This window comes from Lactuca virosa, chromosome 4 (assembly GCF_052849685.1).
Source record: "Lactuca virosa cultivar CGN04683 chromosome 4, Lactuca_virosa_CGN04683_v6, whole genome shotgun sequence".
Taxonomy (NCBI): Eukaryota; Viridiplantae; Streptophyta; class Magnoliopsida; order Asterales; family Asteraceae; genus Lactuca; species Lactuca virosa.
In genome coordinates this window covers 65,193,037-65,219,590 of record NC_136429.1, presented here as the reverse complement: position 1 = coordinate 65,219,590, position 26,554 = coordinate 65,193,037, and the positions used below count along the sequence as shown (strand labels likewise).

Here is a 26,554-nt window from a genome sequence, read left to right as displayed (position 1 = left end):
AATAGAACCAAAAACAGTAATGCACTTTCAAAATATAACCAAAACCAACAATGCACTTTGAAAATAGAACCAAAATCAACAATGGACTTTCAAAATAGAACCAAAAACAGCAATGAACTTTCAAAATAGAACCAAAAACAGCAATGCACTTTCAAAATATAACCAAAAACAGCAATGCACTTTGAAAATAGAACCAAAAAACAACAATAAACTTTTAAAATATAACCAAAAACAACAATGCACTTTCAAAATATAACCAAAAATAGCAATACACTTTGAAAATAGAACCAAAAACAGCAATGGACTTTCAAAATAGAGCCAAAAACAGCAATGCGCTTTCAAAATAAAACCAAAAACATTTCTTACATTTCGAAATTAATATTTAAAAAATGAAATTTTTTAAAAAACATTGTATTTTTAATGGATATTCATATATATATATATATATATATATATATATATATATATATATATATATATATATACATTATATGCATATTTTTAAAAAAACATGTGCTTATGCACATGCACATTTTTTAAAAACATGTACATATGCACATGCACATTAAAAAAAAAATTTAACGCCTCTATATGCATAAGAGTAAACATATACATATACACATGAATAACTATATGCTTATGCATATGAATAAGTATATAAATACGCATATGCATATGCATAAGAAAATGTATATGCATAAGGAAATTAAATAAATATGATTTTTATGTATATGCATATGCATAAGAATAAGTATTTGTCATATACATATTCATAAGTAAATGCATATTCATAAGTATATGTATATGCATATGAATAAGTATATACATATGCATATGCATATATATATATATATATATATATATATATATATATATATGCATAATAACAAGTATATGTATATGCATATGCATAATAATAAGTATATACATATAAATAACATATGCATAAGAATAAGTATATTCATAATAATAAGTATATGTATATTCATAATAATAAGTATATGCATATGTTATGCATAAGAATACGTATGTGCATATGAATAAGTATATGCACATATATAGGTATATGCATATGCATAAGAATATGCATAGGCATCATATGTGCATATATATGCATATGTACATACATATGAAATGTATATGCATGAACATATGTATATGTATATGCATCTTAAGATGCATATGCACATCCATATGTACTAATGCATGTCCATATGCATATATATATATATATATATATATATATATCTTTACTATCTTATAAAAGAAATCTAATTATTTCTATAAATAGATTGAATATAATAATATTATTTTTTTTAAATAGTACAAGTAACTACTAATAAAATAATATTAAAATTTGAAAATCTTATCTCTTTTAAAATTTTGACCCAATCTTTTTTATTCTACCTCCTCAGTTTGACAAATATTGACTAAACCAACCCTTTAATCCGGAGTCTATGTTGAATCTTGAGATCTCGGAAAAGTTATCTACATTCTCCATTCTGGGTCGACATTCTCTATATCTCTCTTCAACTGATTTCAAGAATTACAACCCTCATTATCTTCGTCGTCTCTCTTCAGTCACACTAAGCAGTCAGTAGCACTAAAGTATTTCAAGAATTAGAAGCGCCGTCGAGGATATGTAGATCCCTCGATTCCATATCACCATCGTTGCCTCTTCAATTCTGACGCTCCTTTCACAACCATTCAATCTTGATATCAATTCCAAGCTATCTTTGTCCTTCATCACAAACACCGCGCGCTAGCCCTTCTAAAAACCCTATCCCCACTCTCCTCATTGTCGTCATCACCAACCATCAACCCTTTTTAGTGTCGCCACCAACAACCATCACTCATGGCGGTCAAACCGCTAACCACCACTTGGTAAACCTCACAGATGTCCACCATCACCGTTGTTAACTATCCATCGTCACCACCTCTATCGAACCATCAATTGTTTGTTGCATTCCTTCTCTCCATTCAAGATAGCTCCAAAATGTTGTAAACGACGATGAAAAATTATGGGTTCCTTTAAAGCTAGACTTGGTTCCTTGTAGTTTTTCTCATTTTCAGTTATCGATAAAACCTCTAATTTTAATTCTGTACAATAATCTCGGTTATGTTGTTTCTGATTGGTTTTTATTGTTGGTACAGTTTCTAAAATTCTTCACCTATAAAGGGGGATTTTGGATTTCAGTTATCAATTTCCTGCATCATTTTATGTTTCTAATTTATACTGGTTTTGCTCTCTTGTACAAATTTTAAGTTCAAATTACATGAATGTAGGAAAAACGGTAGGTTGGTTTTCATTTTCGTTTGAATCCTTTTCTTATTTCTGATTACATGAATGTATAAGCAAGTCTCTTGGATACATCTAGGATTTGAAGGTCTCAAGCAAGAATCAGATGTAACATTGGCTTAATCTATTAGTCAAGAATCAGATGTAACATTGGCTTAATCTATTAGTTAAGATTTGTTTGTAGGATGGACTAGAGAACTTATAACAATTTTGGTTTTACTGCTTTTAATTAATTTTGGTGCTTTGGTTTTTTTAAAGACAGCCCATGTATTAGATATTATGTGATGGATGAACTTGAGAAGCTTGGTCAGAACTATGCAGTACATACCAGGTAACTTTCACATATTAAATCAAAGTATTTACAAGAAAATATATCAAGTTATAACATCTCACTCTTAAATTCGGTTAATGCAGATATACCAGATTACTTTCCTTTATTTATTTATAATAACATGCTGATTTTTTTTAGTTTTCTGACCATGACAACATCCTCATTTCAATTTTTTGTCTATTACAGAACCATACTTACATTTTTTCATGCGAGAGAGGAAGGATGTATGGATTTTATAGTTAGTTAATGGTTAATCGACAATTTTATTAACCAAACATTACGTATTTTTATTTTTAATAAAAAATATGTTTTTTAAATAAAAACAACATAATTTTATTTTTAACACAAAGGAGACTAATCATTGACCTAAATCTATTTGTTGATGACCGAAAACTACTTCTGAATGTTTTTTTTTTCTAAATATACACCAATGAAGAAAAATATGTTATCCTGAGTTAGAAATGATCAATTTTCAACACAATGGATCCAACATATGACAACACCAACATATACAAAAGCGACAAATAAATTATAGAATACATTGTCCATCGGAAGAAAAAATCGAATTGTTGAATTGAAACTAATGCTTAATAATACTTGTGAATACATTGTATCTTATTTTTAATAGGACATGTTTCATAAAGCAAACTAACCGATCAACATAAAGTACTCATTATCCGCCAAAATGAACAAGAAAATATACATTAAAAGAATAATTAGTAGTGAATCAAATCTATTATTATAACTAAAGAGAACAATTTTCTATCTACCAGAATCAATATTCTCTCATAAACAAGGTAATATGTTGCAAAGTAATATTCACCGAAAGAAATAATTTGTCGTCGCTGCTTTGCGCGGGTTCACGACTAGTATATATATATATATATATATATATATATATATATGCACAAGGGCCTTTCTCTTCTTTCCTTTGCTTATGTATATGCATATGCATATACATGGATATATATAGATGTGCACTTATACAAATGCATAATCATGTGCACTTAAATATATGCATATGCATATGCATATGTATAAGAATAAGTATATGCATTTGACAATTAATTACATATGATTATGCTTATGTATGTGCATATGCATAACAACAAGTATATAATATATGTATATGCATAATAATAAGTATATGCATATACATATGCATAATAATAAGTATATATATGTACATATGCATAATAAAAAGTAAATGCATATGAATAAGTATATGCATATGCATATGAATAACTGTATGCATAAGACATTTAAATACATAAGAACATTAGTTTGATGTTACATTAAGTTTTATAATTAATTTGGAACGAACCTTCAAACGTGAATGATAGTTTAGGATGATCATGATTTAATTATAATTGTAAAAGAAATTGAATGTTATTTTTGATGTTATAGATAACAATAATATGAATAACTAAAATAAATATAATTGTAAAAGAAGTGTGAAATTGGCCTAGTGTCATGAGAGTCTTCGAATATACGTAACTTCATTTGGAAGCATATTTTCTTAGGTTTTTCCTACAATATATTGAAATTAAACAGGTAATTTTTTTTGTAATTTTGTGTATAAAAATGAAAATTAAAAAAAAGGTACATCAGATAAGAGCATATCAATTATAGACTTTCCATATTGTTCGACCAAAGTCTTGCATTCTTGGCTCATTAATCCATGAGCACCAATAGTTTGATTGAGTTTAGTAACAACAACCTAAAAAAGAGGTTCTAGCCAACAAAATATGCATGCCTGAATGTGTATAAATGTCTATTTTACCCCTAGAAATAGTAAACTATACATACTGTTGGACCAACCAACAAAGAGGTTTTAGAATCAGCAATTGTTGCACAACCATTGGTGCAAAATCCTAAAAAAAAATAGAAATTTTGATAATCAGAAACTATAAAAACACAATTTAAATATTAGAAAGGATAAAAAGAATGCCACAAAATTACCAATTGTTTCATTACTAATAAATACATCATTCATTTCAAACTATAACAAGAAAAACAACTAAATTAGTAATAAATTTTTATAAAAAAAATATAAAAAAAAATTGAAAATGAATATAATGAATAGTAACCGACCAGTATCCTTTTTGAGTGACAGGGACATAAGTGTGTGCAACTCTGAAATGATTAGTGTCAACATCACCAAATACAAGGTCACTTCCTTTATTATCTTTAGTATTTCGATTAAGCCAAAATGAATACACAGGTTCATAAACATGATCTTGGTCAACCATGTTGTACCTAATATAGTCAATCATCAAACATTAAAAAAATTACATTTTGGTCCCTGAGTTTGTTCAAAATTACAGTTTTGGTCCCAAATAGTTTCCTCTTACAATTGAATAGACTCACAGAGGCACCAACATTGAAGTAGAGAAGTATCTGGAACCAAAACTAAAACTTTTGAACAGACTTAGGAGCAAAAATCTAATTTACTCTAAGAAAAAGTTTGGAAAGTGAATGAAGTACCAAATAGGAAGAGCACCCCCAACAGAGATTTCTTGAAACCCAAAGCCAAGAATACCATCAAACTTTGCTGCAACAAAAGTGATTCCAGGCTCTTTGGTTGCTTCTATGAAATCCTGAAAATGGGTAATTCAGTAATTGTCAAAATGAAGAAATTCTAATAAAAAGCATAATTTCTTAATTTTTGGTCTTTACCTATTCCTTGATAGTAAAATCACCAAGTCTTATAAAATATTGGCTAAAGAAATCAGAGATAACACCAGTTCCATATTTAATTGTAGCAGATTTCCCTGGATGAAAACTGCAAGATCTTAAGCATCAATAATAGTAATATCACAAAGCATACTTTAGAGTGATCATTATTTAATTATTTTGGATATAGGGGAAAAACATGATTGATAGTTTCACTTAGGCATTTCATCAAACACCTAGAATGCAACTGCTCAATTTCAACCATGTGTTAGTTTGCAGTTTAGGGCTAGCATGAGAGGACTGACTTTAGGAGTAGTTGCTGTAAAGATGAAACGTCCTAAAAATATGACCCTAAAATTTCATTTTTAATTTAATAAAAGCAGTATTCCAAAAACATCATCAATACAATCCAAATAAAATAAGTGTATCAAACATCATCTCGAATCAAAGTAAATCGCAAAAGCGGAACTATGTGGTGTGTGCAATGTTGTCATCCCGAGCTCTTTCCCTTGGAACCAGAAGTACCTGAAATATAAACTGAAAACCGTAAGCATAAAGCTTAGTGAGTTCCCCAAAATAACACACACCATACATAACATACATATAATGGGCCCCGCCCAATGAGTGTAACGGGCCGGACCCTAACTCACAGATCGTCCCCCGCCCACTGAGTATAACGGGCCTCGCCCTAACTCACATAACGGGCCCCGCTCACTGAGTATAATGGGTCTCGCGCTAACTCGCATAATGGGCCCCGCCCAACATACAGTTCATATAAGCATAACCAGATAATAGCAGACAGATTAATCATTGGGCCTCGCCCGGTAAGCATAACAGTACATACCCATGCAAGAGTCACACAAAAATCTAGCATCCTAAACTAGCATATCATGGGTCAACATTGGTGCTTATACCCGCTAAATCCAGTGAGGAAACTCACCTCGAACTGCTAAATCACACGACTAAATATATGGCTGCTGTCCAACAAATCCCCGAGCTATCAATACCAAATAACATCCAATTAATAACTAGATTCCAATCCATAACTATCAGTCCAAAATTATTGTAAAAGACCATTTTACCCCTTACCAAGTTTGGGCCAAGAATTAGGGCCAAACCTATAATCCAAAAGGCCCAAAAACCAACTAACCGACAAGGCCCATACTTGGCCCAATTTTCCAAATTGGGCCCAAACCCTTACATGGGCCTTACCCTAAAGCCCACCAATTCTCTTAGTCCAAAACACTTGCAATCAGATGGCCCAACAAGAAGCCAAGCACCTAAGCCCAATAGAAAGGCCCAAACTTGAAGCCCAAAATGCAAAGCCCAACAGACTGAGTACGCGGGCCGTACTCAATTGTACGCTAAGCGTACATGCTAATTGGCTTGTACGCAGCACATACATACTTGTACGTCCAATGTACTCAGCCATTCAAACAAAACTCACTTTAAGCACTTAATGCTTAAGACCAAAAGTACAAACCACACATCCAGCCCTTAATAAGCGTCTAGAACCATAAAGTCACCGACTTGGTGACATTGCATGCCCTAAAAGGACCCAACTTTAAGATATAACACTCTACTTTCACTAAATGGGCATAATCTCATGCATGGGTGATTCTAAATCCTAAAGGTGCCAACTTTATGGACTTTGAACCTCAGAAACACCAAGAGTGGTAACTCATAGCTCCTGGAATGGTGTCAAACCACTAGATCTCATTTGTGGGGCCAAAAGGGTCCAAAACCAATATAAACTAAAGCTAAGCTTCTAATGAACAAGGTCATAGCTTTTTACCTCAAACAAGCTGGAAATGGAGTAGAGAATCAGGATCCACGAGCTCTTCCTTGATCCACAACCTTGCGCCAACCTCCTTATTCTAGATTATGAAAAAAAAACACACCAAAATGAAAACAATGAGCTTAAAACACAATTGAGAGGTCTTGGGTTTCGAAATGAGGCTATAAGCTCAGTGGAGGCTGAGAAATGAGGGTTTCATGAGCCATAAGTATGATTATATAGTGTCCAAACCCCACTAATTGGGGTTTCATTAATTCCCATGTACGCCCCGCGTACATAGATGTACGCCCCGCATACGTGTCTGGAGTCCCGCCATGGCCTCGCAACAGTACGCTAAGCGTACCATGTGGTACGCACCGCGTATTGGCTTCTCGACTAGTACGCTAAGCGTACCATGTGGTACGCCCCGCGTACTACCCAAGGACCAAAAGTGCAACTTTTAATAAACAAAGGACAATAATGAAACATACCAAGATTCAAGTGTTACAAAAGAATAAGTGTTGCTTAATGCATTGTGTTGAATTATGGGAAAAAACATAGTGCTAAATACTGCACCTTATCCTTGCCTAAATTCAATATAAGTAACCAGGTACCAACTGCGGTACCCATTTTTAGTGAATACAGGATAACTAAGCTAGCACCATAGTAAGTTTTTCTGTGTTTAAAAACGGTACAACAAACTAAAAAAAATAAATGTCCATAGCTTCATGAAGTTCGGAAATTTTCAGAACATCATAGCTAAATTAGACTTCGTAAGCGTGGCAAACTGAACATGAACCAACGCATATTAAATTAATTTAAGTGGAGGAGGGAAGATTTGACTAACGGATCGTTCAAGGTGAGATTTGGCATAATTAACGTTGTGGGAGTGCTTGAGGAGCATAATAGCGATTCTCAGATGAGTTTTGAATTCGGTAATGGGAAGAAACGATACAGTGTTTTGACAAATGGCTTCAAAACACTTGGCTGATTTCACAATTTCGCCATTTTTGTCATGCAAAGTCGCTAATTCCCTTAGTCCTTCAGCTACTCCATCCATTCGGTGCTCCAAAAACTTCAATTTTTCAGTTCAATTTTCAGATCCTTGTTTCCCCTTTGCTTGCTTACTTCATCGTCTACCTCCGTCGTTTCTCTCTCTTGGTTGTTGTTCAAAGTCCATTGAAGTCAATCACGAATCAAATCGTTGTATGTCGACTTTGGTGTTTCAAGAAATTTTTTTAAAAAAAAACTTATGCATTTGATTGATGCATTTCTTTTAAATTGAAATCAAAGAGAATTAGGTAAAAAAATGTTACCTTGAACTGGAGCAACAGATCTCCATCAATCCTGCAGATTTTGTGGGAGCAAGGAAATAAAGGGATTGGCGATTTAATTTTGAATAGCAGACTTCGATCCTAGATATACGGTTTGAGAGAGGAGGAAGAGAATAATTGGGATCGATTGGAGAGGCTGGAAAAGAAGGAGAGAACATGCTATGGATCTCTAAGAGAGAAGAGACTGGGGTGGATCGATCGAAGTAAGGAAAGCGATTCAAATCGAGGGAAAGAAATGCACAGTTCGTTGGTTTGCTCCTTTAAAAGGAGTTCGTTCTTGATCTTTTCTCTCTCTCTCTCTCTCTTTATATATATATATATACATATATATATATATATATATATATATATATATATATATATATATATGCAAGGAGAATGCTCGTGAATTACGCAGGTTAAAAAATATTGCTAAAATATTGAAAAATATTTGTTGTTTAAAATAATTATTTTATTAACATTAACATTGACATAATAATTTGTAATATATATATATATATATATATATAATCTCAACTGTCTTAAACAATATTAACAATGAGATGTCAAGACACCAAACAAATTACTCCCTTTTGCTTGCAAATAAAATGTAAGATAATGGTAAAAATGGGATCAATCCATGGGGAAATGATTGTATTCAATTATCAATGCAATTCAATTGAACAAGTGAAATAAAACTAACCAACTAGAATTAAACTAAAAGGGGGGGGGGTAATTTGTTTGAAAACTAAAAGACTTGAAGAATTAAAAAGCATGCAATTAAGCAAGATGTTGAGATGCTCAAATTTTAGAGAGAATTGGTCAACTAAGGCAATCAAACATATTGAATACTTGTTTGTCTATCATTAGGATTCAATATGTAAGCTTATCATTCAACCCAAATTGGTTATAGCAATCATGAAGCATGATATGCCAAAATTCCTCAAAGGTAGTATAGAGGTGGAGGAAGCCCACAACACACTTTCTTAATCAAAATCAATGATCTAATTGAAGCTATTGGACTCAAGAAAATTGATTAGCCTTAATATTAAAGGAATTCCCAATTCCAAGAGGATGTCAATGCTTACACAACCATAAAGGAGTCATGATCCATAAGATATAGATGATTTCTACCATCATAAATCTCTTGTTCTAAGCAAATTCAATGATTCATTGCTAAATCAAAGAAAGAGACCAACAATTGCTCATCAAGTACCAAACTCCTGATCAAAGTATTAAATAAGCATAAGAATGATGAACTAAGAATCATAAACATGAGATAAATAATAACCAAACATGAATCCTTCAAAACCCACAAATATTCAAGGTTTTAGCCCAATACAACCAAAATAAAGTAACTAGCCACACATGGTGTAACAACCTATTTTAAGTCGTTTCTTAATTCTGGGCAATGACCCTATAACATCCTGGTTCCTGTCATTTCTTATTTCAGGGTCGTGGGCTGGAAGTCGATTGTGTAAAGGCTTTGGGCCTTAAGGAGGTAATGTTTAGACCTTTTACAAGGAGCCAATGATGGTTGTGAGATCTTAAACTTTGAATTGTGTTTTGGGCCGAAGGGTAGAAAAAGGAAAGTTATAGGTTGGTGTCTTGCATGAAATATGGATTTTTGTTCGAGAAGTTTTTAGTCCAAGATATCTAGACAATATTGTGGGGCTCTTCAATACCTTTCCGTGGATATAAAAATCATCAAAAACAGAGTTGGAACGAAGAAATTATGACTGTTAGAAGTTAGGAGGGTTTGGGTTTAGCCTAGTACGTTGGGCGTACAGGGTGTACGTTGGGCGTACTAGGCAAGGATGATCACGGAGATTCAACCAGGTACGATGGGCGTACCAGGAGTACGTTGGGCGTACACGATCAGAACCTATACCCCAATTTCAGGATTTTGAGCCCTATTTAAGCTCCTTAACTTCCCTAAACCCTTTCCATTCTCAGCCTCCACCTCTCCAACGTCCTCCCTTGAAACCCTAACCCTAGTTTAAGCCTTGTGAGCAAAAGAAGGTGTTTTTAAGTGATTTGGAGTGTTCTTGGTGCATCTTGGAGAATAAGGAGCTCATTGGAAAAGTGTTGGTTGCATTGGAGCTTGTAGATCCATACCTTGTTCACCTTGATCTTTCTTCTGGAGGTATAAAGATTGAATCTTGATGATGAATTTGTTAGATCTAGCTAGTTTTGGGTGTTATGAGCTTTTGGTCACTTTAGTGCATAAACTTTAGATCTTGAAAGTTTGTGACCTTGTTATGGATAAAGTTGGAAATGTTATCCATCTAAACATCATATTGATTTAGATCTGAAGGATGGAGACTTGGACTTGATGGATTAAGTTGAGAGAGATGCACTTTTGGTCCCTTTGAGACTTTAAGACTAGATCTGGGTTGTTTGGACCATCCTAATGGATAAAGTTGGAAACTTTATCCATTATCGAGCTATTAGGAACCATAAAATGTGATCTTGGTGCTTATATCCCTTCCATGCAAGAGTTATTATGTCTTTATGGATAGCCATGGAAAGTCATAAAGGTGGAAACTTTATGACTTAAGTCGATGTTCTGAGTCTAGATCTGAGCTCTGGACAAAAGGCCTTAATGGATAAAGTGCTTAATGGAGGAGTGGGGACAGGCAGCGTACGATGGGCGTACTCAGCAGCCTTGGACTTTGACTTTTGTTGACTTCTGTTAACCGTTGACTTTTTTACCAAGTTTGACTTTGGGTCAGACCGGAGGGTTTTGGACTGTTGATTAAGTTTGATTTTGGGTCAAACTGGAGGGTTTTGGACTGTTGATTAAGGTTTTCCTCACTTTGGGTCAAACTGGAGGGTTTGGATCAAGCAGTGCAAAAAGGGATCGTAGCAAGTGTTTCAGAGTTCTTCGATTCAAGTGAGTTTTCCTCACTGTACCTGTGGGTCGAATGCACCAATGTCGGGCCACTAGGATATGTTATGTAGGATGCTAGTTTTCTTTGTGACTCTTTCATTTGTATGTTGGGCTAGTCCCGTGGTATGTCGGGCTAGGCCCATTGTATATTAGGCTAGGCCCATTGTATGTTGGGCTAGGCCCATGGTATGACAGGATAGGCCCATTTGTATGATGGACTGGGCTCACTGATTAGGAAGGGATAGGCCCATTTGTATGTTGGGTTGGGCCTAATGATTATGAAGGGTTAGGTACATTATTATAGGTTGGGTCCAATGTGCGGGCTAGGTCCAATGATATGTATGGTATGTGGTATTTTGGGGAACTCACTAAGCTTTGTGCTTACAGTTTTATGTTTATGGTTTCAGGTACTTTCGGTTTGAAGGGGAAGGGTCCGACGTGACTGCACAACATCCTCCAGAGTTTTCCGTATTGGCTATTTATGGTTTTTACTCTTATGTTTAAATAATATAATCACTTTGTTTGGTTTGGAACAAATCGTTGTATGGTTTTAAGTGTTATTAAAATGAAAATTATACCTTGGATTTTCGGGACGTTATAAGTTGGTATCAGAGCCTTTGTTTGAGGGATTCGAATACACTCTCGGGTGTGTCTGAACTCAAACTATAGAAATGGTAATCTTTCTGAAAGAAAATAAGTTTTCTAAAAAGATTTTTATAAAGAAAATGTAACAACCATAAATTTTTTGAAAAATTTAAACTTTTAAAAACAAACCACAACCATCATTGTTTACAATTCATTTTCAAAATAAGTTTCACATCAGAGTTTTCCCATAAATCATAACACAAAATACGAGCAGGTGCACAATCAAGCCTTCACCTTCCTGCGATCATCCTGAGGTACCTGAAACATAATCAAAAACTGTAAGTCCAAAGCTTAGTGAGTTCCCCCAAAATACCAATACATAACAAATAGCATAAATATAATAACAACATACTATGAGCCCAATCAACCACAGGGTTGGAATACCCCATGCCCTCAACCATCAGGTTGGAATGCCAACATACTATGGGTCCAATCAACCATCGGGTTGGAATACCCCATGCCCTCAACCATCGGGTTGGAATGCCCCGACCTATTGGCTTACGCACAAAGAAGTGAAGCCTCACCCACCAACCAATAATGTGTACACATAACATATAATCATATAACAGTCTATAGTCAATCAAAAAGATTCAACAGACCACTAAGCATATCATTATCCTATCTACCGGGATACCGATCTAACAGATTATAACAACATAGCAACGTGCATAACAGTATATCAATCCACTAGGCCGACATTGGTGCCTTCGACCCACAAGTATAGTGAGGAAAACTCACCTCTCGAATGTCAAGCTGCACTGAAATCCCTGACTGCTGACTCAAGGAAAATCTCAAACTATCACAATAAACAAACACCCAATCAACAATTGGGATACCACTTTTGACTAAGGGCCCAAACATAGGGTAATTGTCCACTTTACCCGTTCCCTAAATGGGCCAAGGCCCAAGTCTAAATCTTTGATCCAAAAGGCCCCAATTACTTCAAGGCCCATTATTGGCCCAGTTTTCCAATTTGGGCCCAAACCCCTTATTGGGCCTTATCCAAAGGTTTCATCCTCTATTTAGCCCAAAACATACTTATCCAGATGGTCCATTTGGGCCTAAGTATCAAAGCCCAACAGATGGCCCAATACCCGAAGCCCAAAGTCCAAAACCCAAAAAGAAGGCGTACGCTGGGCATACTTCGCCTCACATTGACCACCATAGGGGTGGTTGACTCAGTACGCGGAGCGTACCTCACTTACGCGGGGTGTACCCTCGTAAGTCTTAAAATCCTCATAAGTGCTTAATTGATTAAGCACCTAAGCTCAAACTTCAGATCCATGACTCAAAAGTACTCTAGAACCATAAATTCTCAAACTTTCAGACTTTGGTCCTCCAAAAAGGTCTTAGTACATGGTATTAATCCATTAAGACCTCCTACAGAGAACAAGGGACCAAGCTAGCTCAAAGGACCTCATTTTTATGCCTTAGGACCCATCCTAGGGTCTGAAAGGACAACCCATCAAGTCCAAAACAAAGCATGAACAATATTTGGACTCTTGGGACAAGAAGAATACAAAGAGCTACCAAAACAAGATCTAAACAATCCAAGCATAAAGGTAGAAACTTTATACCTTCTGGAGCTCCTCAAGAAGATGATAATATCAGATCTACAAGCTTGCTTCCTTCCTTGACTCCTTTGATGCACTATCTTTCTCCTTTTTGGCACACAAAGATCACACTATATGCTCAAAATGCTCACTATGGGGTTAGGGTTCTCTAAAAACGGCTAAGGGACTTGGAGGCTGAAAGAGTGAGCCAAAATGACTCATAATGGTGCTTAAATACCCCACAAACCCAAAAAATTAGGGTTTCACCCGGACACGCATACGCCGTGCGTACATATGTGTATGCCCAACGTACAACTCAAGCTCCCAAGAATTACCAATTTTCCACTAGGGCTAAATCCAACCAACATCAGGGACCAAAAATGACAGATTACAATACCAAGGGAAGGATTTGAAAATACCTGAAAACCCGGGATGTTACAACTCTCCCCCACTTGATCTAGACTTCATCCTCGAAGTCTGTTACAACAAACAGGTCCGGGTAATGCTCCCGCATCTCAGCCTCTGGCTCCCTGGTCCACTCGGAGCCTCTCTGATGTTGCCATTGTACCTTTACCAAGGGTACTTCTTTGCTTCGCATAACCTTTACCTTCCTTTCCAGAATAGCTACTGGCCTCTTGACATAGTTCATGCGTTCATCGACTTGAATATCACCCAAAGATACTACTGCATCCTCGTCCAATACGCACTTTCGCAGCTGCGAAACGTGGAAAGTGCTATGAATCTGACTGAGCTCCTCTGGAAGATCCAATATAGACGCAACCTTGCCAACCCTGGCAACAATCCGAAATGGTCTGATATATTGAGGGCCCAACTTCTCCCTCTTCCTGAAGCGAATCACACCCTTCCAGGGTGAGACCTTCAACAATACTATGTCACCGACCTGAAACTCCAACTCAGATCGGCGCCGGTTGGCATAACTCTTCTGCCGACTCCGAGCAGTCTGCAATCTCTGCCTGATCTGCTGAATCATCTCTGTATTCTGCAGAACCACCTCGGTCCGACCCATGACCTTGTGATCAACCTCTCCCCAACAGATTGGGGTACGATACCTCTGCCCATACAACAACTCAAAAGGCGGAGCACCAATACTGGAGTGAAAATTATTGTTGTCAATTGTGAGACAATCCCACATTCCTTAAGATAGTCAAGGAACTCGATACTAATATACTCTCCTCCCCAATCGGATCGGGGCATCTTGATTTTCTTGCCCAGTTGATTTTCCACTTCCTGCTTAAACTCTTTGAACTTTTCAAAGGTTTCTGACTTATGCTTGATTAAGTAGATATATCCATATCTACTATAATCATCAGTAAGAGTCACATAACAGTGATTAGCATCCCTTGTGGCAGTTTTGAAGGGTCCACACACATCAGTGTGTATGAGGTCCAACAAACCCTCACCCCTCTCACAAGTACCAATGAAGGGTGATTTTGTCATTTTTCCAAGTAAACAAGACTCGCAACTATCATCCGATTTTAGGTCAAATGATTCCAAAACTCCAGCATTTTGGAGTTGGCCTATGCGCTTCTTATTAACATGTCCAAGACGACAATGCCACAAGTATGCTTTGTCTAAACTATTTGAAGAATCAATACATAATACATTATTTCCTAGATTATCTACAACATTCACAGCTTCATATACACCATCACAAGGTAATGCTTTAAAGTAAAGTACATCATTGTAATAAACATTAATAGCACCATTATCATTATCAAATGAAAATGTAAACCCTTGTTTGTACAAGCCATGAAAGGAAATAATATTTATCGCCATTTCAGACGAGTAACAACATTTATTCAAATCTAGCATTAACCCATTATTAAGCAATAAAGAATAAACTCCTATCTTGGTAACAGGTGATGCTTTCCTATTCCCCATGATTAAGTTTATCTTCCCGTGCTCCACTTTCTCACTTCTTCTTAGGCCCTGCAAATCAGTACAAATGTGAATACCACAACCTGTATCAAACACCCAAGAGTTAGTATGCAATGATTTGTTAGACAATATAGTGTAAATACCTGCATGGGTGGGTTTAACTTTCCCATCCTTTACATCCTGCAAGTATTTGGGGCAGCTTCACTTCTAGTGCCCCTTTTCCTGGAAGTAGAAGCATTGTGCTTCCTTTGGGTTTGAAGAAGGAGGAATGGAACCTTTCTTGGTTCCACTTGAAGAGAAGCCATCAAGAGACTTTCCCTTGGTACCCTTAGAAGGGGTCTTCCTCTTCTTCCCCTTTCCCTGCCCAATTTCCAGAATAGGAGCAGTAGTAAGAGTAGGAGTAACAGCTGATTTACTTTTAAGGCCACTTTCAGCAGTCCTTAAAAGTCCTTGAAGCTTACTTAGTGTAACTTCCACCTTGTTCATATGATAAGTCATACGAAACTGATCATAACTTGTAGGTTAGGAATGGAGAATGATGTCAATCGCCATGTCCTCAGGGAAGTCCACATTAAGCTTCAATAACCGGTCCACGAACCTTTTCATTTTCTGCAAGTGACCGGTGAGGGACTATCCCTCCTTCATCCTAGCTGTTATCATGGAGGAAATGATTTCATACCTTTCCTGACGAGCACTCTGATGGTACATATCCATCAGATCCCGGTGCATCTCAAAAGGGTAGAAATCTTCATAGGATTTCTGGAGTTCTGCTGTCATTGTGGCCAACATGATGCAAGACACCTTAGTGCCATCTTTCTCATGGGTAGTGTACTCAGCAATCTCCTCAGGAGTAGCAGTCGACTCATCGATAACCTTTAGCTCCTTATCGAGGACATACTCTTTGACCTCATAGCGAGTAATCATTCCGATGTTCCTAATCCATTCATTGAAATTGGAACCATCAAAAGTGATTTTCCCACACAAGTTCATTATGGAAAAGGAGCCTGTAGGGTTTGAGCCAGTAGCAGTGTTGGAAGACATCTGAAAGAAAGAAAGACAAGTTTTATTAGATAAAGAGTCCTTAATAAGTCACCCAAATGAAATATTAAGGCTAGGACCCAACAAACTATTTATAGTTGGAAGAGGGATGCCGTAATCCAAGCTATAAAATATTTGAAGGTAGGTAAATGACGATTTACCAATTTCCACCACAAAAACGAAATAGATTATTAAGTTTTATTGGATTTGAAATTCCTAGATCTTTTGAGATACATTGAACTTTCAATGGCATGTTTGAATCTCGATTGTGCCCTCTCAAGTTTGTGACTGGGATGCCGAGGATCACAAACAAGGTGTGAATAACCATGCAAATTGACTTGGTACCCATAACTTTTATCACCTAATCGACGTTCCGGTTAACCACACGCGCTCCACCGATCTATGATAAAATTAAGTTGCCCTTTGCCACTCTTACTAGTCCTTGTTAGTGTGTCGGTTAACCACACGCGCTCCACTAACGACTTGGTAAGGCACAAAGTGTAATTTCATGGGTTAGCACCTATTTCACATTTTCCCTAAAGTAACTAAGATTGGGAATTATTAAAGTATAGTTACTTTATAATTTCATTATACTTTTAATGAGCATTTAGGTCCTATCCTACCCGTTCGGCTAACGACCCTCCACCAGTCAAGGAAGCGGTGGGTGAGAGTGGACACCCATTAAACAGCCATTTTATAGGCAGTAACCTTATACCCCCCTTATAGACCGGCTTCGTGAATGAGGCCTACTAACGGTAAGACTGAATTATTCTTATACATATCTATATATTTAAACTTTTAATATAATAATAGTATAAGGGTTGAATTTTAAACTTTTAAAATTCTAAGGTTAATTTGGAAATTAAAGTATTAGGGTGTAAGACATTACAAATTCCAAAACTTGAGGGCAAGTATTGAAATTATTCAAGACTTTTCATTTCATAACTTATGAGTTTAATGGTCCATTAAAGTGAAGACTCTTCATTTTATGTAACCTCTTATTCTTTAATGGCACTTTTAAAGAAGTGACTTTTGGTTATCCATAACTTGAGGACAAATTATGGACTCCATCATTAGGCATTAAGATCAAGAATCATACTAACAAGCAAGTTACACATAATTCCTATGATCTTCTAAAACTCATAAGTATAAACATTCATATCAAACAATTTCAAGAATCATATTAACACATATAAAACTTGAAATTTGATAATAACCATTGAATATGGATTAGCATAATCATTACCACTTCAAAAACAGATTTTATAAGTCCAAAACAGTTTAGGGTAATGATTCTAGTCCATTTCCAACAGCAAAACTCGAAAATCTGCTCACAGGGCCTTCTACTCGTCAAGTGCATGATCCTACTCGATGAGTAGGATGAATTTAATCATGGACTCATCGAGTCCCGCCATGGACTCGGCGAGTTCATACGAACAGTGAACAGTTTTCGACTTTTTCAAGCAGTTTGCATCAAGTATATAGAAAACAAACCTAGGCTCTGATACCACTGATGGGTTTTAAGCATTCTAACACTCCTATGGTGTACATGCAACCCTAAAAACCTTGGATCTATGTTTTCTCTAATATACATGATAATTTGATTTTCCAAGGTTTACATCCTAACTAGCATGTTATGGGGCACTTGTAATACAAAAATCAAGTAGAATAACATACATTTTAGTAGCTTGGATTCCTTGATGACTTTGTGAGCCTAGCACCACAAATTTGATGCCTCAAATGCTTCACACAACACCACAACACTTAGAATAACTTGAGAGAAGTTCACTATCACACAAAATCGGCTCGCCCTCTTGTTCTTACTCTTAGTGGTCCGATTTTGCTAGTCAAGGGGTCCTTTTATAGTTGTGTCACAAGTAGGGTTACCATATGTAAACCCTAATTGACATGGCATTTCATTTCCCATGATCCATGGGTTTATAACCCCCATGGACTATCCATGGAGCACCTTATGGGTTTTAGCCCAACTCCATAAACCATGGATCATTAGCCCACTATATAAGAATGGATGATTTACACAATCAACCCCATATATTTAATTAGTCTCCTTTTGATCACCAAATTAATTCTAAATTAATTCTTGACCAATACTAATTAAATAATATTATTAATATATTAGAACTTATAATGTATTAATAAACCTTAAGTGTCCTTTTTCTCATTTTGTCTATCCAAGTGTTGCAATGCCATGCAACCCAAATAGACCATGCCGGGTTGGAGTCAAGTACATACCAAATATAGTTATGGACTTAGACACTATATCCAACAGTCTCCCACTTGGATAAGTCTAATAACTATAGTTGCAAATATGACTTCAGAATCCGACTAGCAATCGTAGCTGTTTCAAAGTCTCTCGGAACTGAGATGATGATGATGATGCGCCATTTAAGATAAGTGATCATATAATCCTCTGCTCTCAAGATATCAGCCGGACAAATACATGGAACATGGTCTTACTTATTGTACAACATTTGTTTCTCGGTCTCTGATCTGTTTGACATATAACTAAATTGAACACATCAATTAGGTTCTGACCGGGCCTGTTACATAGGTCAAAACAAAATCATTGAGTAGCCCAGATATCACTTCTAATCCTAGAAGGAACAGATAAACTTCGACTCATATGCTTGTACTGACTACCTGTTGAATTATGCACAAAAGCACGTTTTATAACATCGAGTTACCAATGCGTTTTCGTACAATCAATGTATAACCAATTCATAGTCAACAACTCATATCTATAGGTTTGAAGATTTATATAATATTACCGTCTCACGATCACTTGAGATGAATTCCATGAAGTGACACAAGTGAGCGTGGGTTGAGTCCAATACTCAGACCTTATGAGCACTCATGAATGTTGCAGCAACCATTGCTATGTCTAATACACCTTAGACAATCTACAAACCCAATTCATGACAATCTTAATTCAATACCTACTTCCAAAGTATGTCTGATTGTGGAGAGTTTGAATAATATAATTATTCTGGAAGTCAAAACATGCAAAATTGAAACAATAGTAAACGATTAACATAAGATAGTAACACTTTACTCATAAATAAATAACAACTTTTATTTAATCATCAAATGTCAATTACATTTTACGAGTTTCAAAAAAAAACTATCTAATTATTAAAACTAATATCATCCTTCAGCCCGATGCGCCTTGCATGCTGTAAATGCTTAACCTTACTCAGTCCCTTCGTGAGGGGATCTGCTGGGTTCTCATCTGATGATACCCTCTTTGCCACGAGGAGTCCTTCTTCTATTCGATGTCTAATGAAATGGTATTTTCTGTCAATGTGTATGGATCTCCCGTGATCCCTTGGTTCCTTAGCTAAAGTAACCGCACTTTCGCTGTCATAGAAAATTTCCATTGGCTCTTTTATAGCTGGTACAACTCCAAGGTCTCCAATTAAGTTCTTTAGCCATATCGCCTCCTTTGCTGCCTCACTTGCTGCTATATACTCTGATTCGCAACTTGAATCAGCTACCGTCTCCTGCTTGGAACTTTTCCAAGTAATTGCTCCTCCATTTAGGATAAAGACCCAGCCTGACTGAGAGCGGAAATTATCCCTATCTGTCTGAAAGCTAGCATCCGTATACCGTACCACTCTCAAGTCATCACTGCCACCAAAGGTAAGGGCCCAGTCCTTAGTCCTTCGCAGATACTTGAGAATGTTCTTTACCGCAGTCTAGTGAGCCTTGCCAGGGTTCCCTTGATATCTACTGACCATGCTCAAAGCAAAGGCCACATCAGGGCGAGTACAACTCATAGCATACATGATTGAGCCCACAGCGGAAGCATATGGTACATGACTCATCTCAGCTATCTCAGCTTCTGTACTCGGACTCTGAGTCTTACTCAGTTTGGCGTTACTCTGGATCGGTAATTCCCCTTTCTCGGAATCCTGCATATTGAACCTCTTCAACACCTTATCCAAGTAAGTACTCTGACTAAGTCAATTAGTCTCTTACTCCTGTATCTCAATATCCTTATCCCTAGGATATAGGTAGCTTCCCCAAGGTCCTTCATAGCGAAACACTTCCCAAGCCAGGACTTAACCTCCTGCAAGGTTGGGATGTCATTTCCTATGAGTAGTATGTCATCCACATACAACACCAAAAAGCTAACTATACTCCCACTAGCCCTAACACATACACAGGACTCATCCTCGCTCCTCGAAAAGCCAAACTCTTTGACTTTCTCATCGAAGCAAAGATTCCATCTGCGAGGTGCTTGTTTCAATCCATTGATGGATTTCTCAAGCTTACACACCTTATTAGGGTACTCTGTACAGACAAAACCCTCTGGCTGACTCATGTAAACGTCCTCAGCCAACTTTCTATTAAGGAAAGCGGTTTTGACATCCATTTTCCATATTTCATAGTCATGAAATGCAGCAATGGCTAGCATAACCCTAATAGGCTTAATCTTTGCTACTGGTGAAAAGGTCTCATCATAATCAACTCTCGGAGTTTGGGAAAAACCCTTTGCAACCAGTCGCGCCTTATACGTGTGTACATTACCATCCATGTCGGTCTTCTTCTTGAAGATCCATTTGCATCCGACTGTCTTACGACCTGGTACATTGTCAACCAAGTTCCAAACTTGATTATCATACATGGACTGTATCTCGCTGTCCATAGCCTCTTTCTATTTAGCAGCCTCAGGGCCTGCCATGGCTTCCGTGTAGCTATTAGGTTCATCCAGACTTACCAGTGTGCTATCACTGATAGGCGTATCACCTTCCGCAGTAATATGGAAACCATAGTAATGCTCAGGTGCATTCCTAACTCTTGTGGAACGCCTCAGAGGTAAGGGCTCGTCAGTTGGATCAACAGGAGTTTCCTCCTCAGGTTGATTGCTAGGGTTTGAGGTTCCTTCACCACTTGACTCTTGAATTTCTTCAAGGTGAATTTTCCTCCCACTGTTTCCTTGGCTTATGAACTCTCTCTCTCACGAAAGACTCCTCTTCTAGCTACAAAGACCACATTCTCACTAGGTCTATAGAAGAGGTAACCAAATGATCTTTGTGGGCAGCCGATGAAAATACACCTCTCACTTCGAGGTTCGAGCTTATCATGAGACTCACGCCTCATGAAGGCCTCGCAACCCCAAATCTTGATGTGGTCCATATTGGGAACTTTTCCAGTCCACATCTTGTGAGGTCTTTTGGCAACCTTTTTAGTAGGGACTAGATTAAGGATATGGGCGGAAGTCTCTAAGGCATACCCCCAGAATGAGATTGGTAACGAAGCTCGACTCATCATGGAATGAACCATGTCCAACAAGGTTCGATTGTGCCTCTCAGCCACACCATTCAGCTGTGGTGTCCTAGGAGGTGTCAATTGTGAGACAATCCCACATTCCTTAAGATAGTCAAGGAACTCGATACTAAGATACTCTCCCCCCCCCCGATCGGATCGGAGCATCTTGATGTTCCTGCCCAGTTGATTCTCCACTTCCTGCTTAAACTCTTTGAACTTTTCAAAGGTTTCTGACTTATGCTTGATTAAATAGATATATCCATATCTACTATAATCATCAGTAAAAGTCACATAATAGTGATTAGCATCCCTTGTGGCAGTTTTGAAGGGTCCACACACATCAGTGTGTATGAGGTCCAACAAACCCTCACCCCTCTCACAAGTACCAGTGAAGGGTGATTTTGTCATTTTTCCAAGTAAACAAGACTCACAACTATCATCCGATTTTAGGTCAAATGATTCCAAAACTCCAGCCTTTTGGAGTTGGCCTATGCACTTCTTGTTAACATGTCCAAGACGACAATGCCACAAGTATGCTTTGTCTAAACTATTTGAAGAATCAATACACAATATATTATTTCCTAGATTATCTACAACATTCACAGCTTCATATACACCATCACAAGGTAATGCTTTAAAGTAAAGTACATCATTGTAATAAACATTAATAGCACCATTATCATTATCAAATGAAAAAGTAAACCCTTGTTTGTACAATCCATGAAAGGAAATAATATTTCTCGCCATTTCAGACGAGTAACAACATTTATTCAAATCTAGCATTAACCCATTATTAAGCAATAAAGAATAAACTCCTATCTTGGTAACAGGTGATGCTTTCCTATTCCCCATGATTAAGTTTATCTTCCCGTGCTCCACTTTCTCACTTCTTCTTAGGCCCTGTAAATCAGTACAAATGTGAATACCACAACCTGTATTAAACACCCAAGAGTTAGTATGCAATGATTTGTTAGACAATATAGTGTAAATACCTGCATGGGTGGGTTTAACTTTCCCATCCTTTACATCCTGCAAGTATTTGGGGCAGCTTCACTTCCAGTTCCCCTTTTCCTGGAAGTAGAAGCATTGTGCTTCCTTTGGGTTTGAAGAAGGAGGAATGGAACCTTTCTTGGTTCCACTTGAAGAGCAGCCATCAAGAGACTTTCCCTTGGTACCCTTAGAAGGGGTCTTCCTCTTCTTCCCCTTTCCCTGCCCAATTTCCAGAATAGGAGCAGTAGTAGGACTAGGAGTAACAGCTGATTTACTTTTAAGGCCACTTTCAGCAGTCCTTAAAAGTCCTTGAAGCTTACTTAGTGTAACTTCCACCTTGTTCATATGATAAGTCATACGAAACTGATCATAACTTGTAGGTTAGGAATGGAGAATGATGTCAATCGCCATGTCCTCAGGGAAGTCCACATTAAGCTTCAATAACCGGTCCACAAACCTTTTCATTTTCTGCAAGTGACCGGTGAGGGACTATCCCTCCTTCATCCTAGCTGTTATCATGGAGGAAATGATTTCATACCTTTCCTGACGAGCACTCTGATGGTACATATCCATCAGATCCCGGTGCATCTCAAAAGGGTAGAAATCTTCATAGGATTTCTGGAGTTCTGCTGTCATTGTGGCCAACATGATGCAAGACACCTTAGTGCCATCTTTCTCATGGGTAGTGTACTCAGCAATCTCCTCAGGAGTAGCAGTCGACTCATCGATAACCTTTAGCTCCTTATCGAGGACATACTCTTTGACCTCATAGCGAGTAATCATTCTGATGTTCCTAATCCATTCATTGAAATTGGAACCATCAAAAGTGACTTTCCCACACAAGTTCATTAGGGAAAAGGAGCCTGTAGGGTTTGAGCCAGTAGCAGTGTTGGAAGACATCTAAAAGAAAGAAAGACAAGTTTTATTAGATAAAGAGTCCCTAATAAGTCACCCAAATGAAATATTAAGGCTAGGACCCAACAAACTATTTATAGTTGGAAGAGGGATGTCGTAATCCAAGCTATAAAATATTTGAAGGTAGGTAAATGACGATTTACCAATTTCCACCACAAAAACGAAATAGATTATTAAGTTTTATTGGATTTGAAATTCCTAGATCTTTTGAGATACATTGAACTTTCAATGGCATGTTTGAATCTCGATTGTGCCCTCTCAAGTTTGTGACTGGGATGCCGAGGATCACAAACAAGGTGTGAATAACCATGCAAATTGACTTGGTACCCTTAACCTTTATCACCTAATCGACGTTCCGGTTAACCACACGCGCTCCACCGATCTATGATAAAATTAAGTTGCCCTTTGCCACTCTTACTAGTCCTTGTTAGTGTGCCGGTTAACCACACGCGCTCCACTAACGACTTGGTAAGGCACAAAGTGTAATTTCATGGGTTAGCACCTATTTCACATTTTCCCTAAAGTAACTAAGATTGGGAATTATTAAAGTATAGTTACTTTATAATTTCATTATACTTTTAATGAGCATTTAGGTCCTATCCTACCCGTTCGGCTAACGACCCTCCACCAGTCAAGGAAGCGGTGGGTGAGAGTGGACACCCATTAAACAGCCATTTTATAGGCAGTAACCTTATACCCCCTTATAGACCGGCTTCGTGAATGAGGCCTACTAACGGTAAGATTGACTTATTCTTATACATATCTATATATTTAAACTTTTAATATAATAATAGTATAAGGGTTGAATTTTAAACTTTTAAAATTCTAAGGTTAATTTGGAAATTAAAGTATTAGGGTGTAAGGCATTACAAATTCCAAAACTTGAGGGCAAGTATTGAAACTATTTAAGACTTTTCATTTCATAACTTATGAGTTTAATGGTCCATTAAAGTGAAGACTCTTCATTTTATGTAACCTCTTATTCTTTAATGACACTTTTAAAGAAGTGACTTTTGGTTATCCATAACTTGAGGACAAATTATGGACTCCATCATTAGGCATTAAGATCAAGAATCATACTAACAAGCAAGTTACACATAATTCCTATGATCTTCTAAAACTCATAAGTATAAACATTCATATCAAACAATTTCAAGAATCATATTAACACATATAAAACTTGAAATTTGATAATAACCATTAAATATGGATTAGCATAATCATTACCACTTCAAAAAACAGATTTTATAAGTCCAAAACAGTTTAGGGTAATGATTCTAGTCCATTTCCAACAGCAAAACTCGAAAATCTGCTCACAGGGCTTTCTACTCGTCAAGTGCATGATCCTACTCGACGAGTAGGATGAATTTACTCATAGACTTGTCGAGTCCCCCCATGGACTCGATGAGTTCATACGAACAGTGAACAATTTTTGACTTTTTCAAGCAGTTTGCATCAAATATACAGAAAACAAACTTAGCACCCCAAGGTTTACATCCAAACTAGCATGTTATGGGGAACTTGTAATACAAAAATCAAGTAGAATAACATACCTTTTAGTAGCTTGGATTCCTTGATGACTTTGTGAGCCTAGCACCCCAAATGTGATGCCTCAAATGCTTCACACAACACCACAACACTTAGAATAACTTAGAGAAGTTCACTATCACACAAAATCGGCTTGCCCTCTTGTTCTTACTCTTAGTGTTCCGATTTTGCTAGTCAAGGGGTCCTTTTTATAGTTGTGTCACAAGTAGGGTTACCACATGTAAACCCTAATTGACATGGCTTTTCATTTCCCATGATCCATGGGTTTATAACCCCCATGGACTATCCATGGAGCACCTTATGGGTTTTAGCCCAACTCCATAAACCATGGATCATTAGCCCACTATATAAGAATGGATGATTTACACAATCAACCCCATATATTTAATTAGTCTCCTTTTGATCACCAAATTAATTCTGAATTAATTCTTGACCAATACTAGTTAAATAATATTATTAATATATTAGAACTTATAATATATTAATAAACCTTAAGTGTCTTTTTTCTCATTTTGTCTATCCAAGTGTTGCAATGCCATGCAACCCAAATGGACCATGCCGGGTCGAGTCAAGTACATACCAAATATAGTTATGGACTTAGACACTATATCCAACAAATCCTATCCTGGTTAACGAGGTGTCCAAGAAACTGAACCTCTCTCAACCAAAACTCGCACTTCGAGAACTTAGCATAACTTCTTTCTCGCCTCAAACCCCCAGAAGCTCGCGAAGATGATCCTAATGCTGCTTTCTTATCTTGGAATACACCAAGATATCATCAATGAACACGATAATTGAGCGATCGAGCATCGACCTGCATACCCGATTCATCAAATCCATATATATCACAGACGCATTGGTGAGCTCGAGTGGCATCACCATGAACTCGTAATGCCCATACCGAGTCTGAAATGCAGTCTTCTCCACGTCCTCCTCTGTGACATCCCCATTTTCACGGCCAGAAAAGACCGATTTTGTTTATGCATTAAAAAAATCAGAGTACTTCTTTTGATAAAAATGTTGCGGAATTTGTTCCCAGAAAAACATGATAAATGTGTTATCAAAGCATTTCCGAAGAAATGTGTTTTTATTCATTTTTAAAACATTTGGGATGTCATCGTCAATACAGAAACATAAGCATAAACAGAACTTACATTTATTTACACTAGTGATCTACATCTCTTTTAAATCTCTCAGTGTAAAGTAGCTTCATATCGACACATGTGATAGAAATAAGCTGGAGTGGGTCAGGTTGGGAAACCTGGTGAGTACATAGGGTTTTCAACCCACAATAATATAATTATTATGTTTAAACATCAAACAATCAACACAATTACCCATCCCCATTATCTTCTTTATTCTTAAGGATCTACCCTAAGAATCAA

At 37.0% G+C, this 26,554-nt stretch overlaps 1 pseudogene; it reads right to left on the bottom strand.

Annotated features, from left to right (window-relative positions):
* Positions 1–4,221: 4,221 nt before the first annotated feature.
* The window catches only part of LOC145104564 (cyprosin-like), a 31,538-nt pseudogene continuing 9,205 nt past the window's right edge, over positions 4,222–26,554 (bottom strand).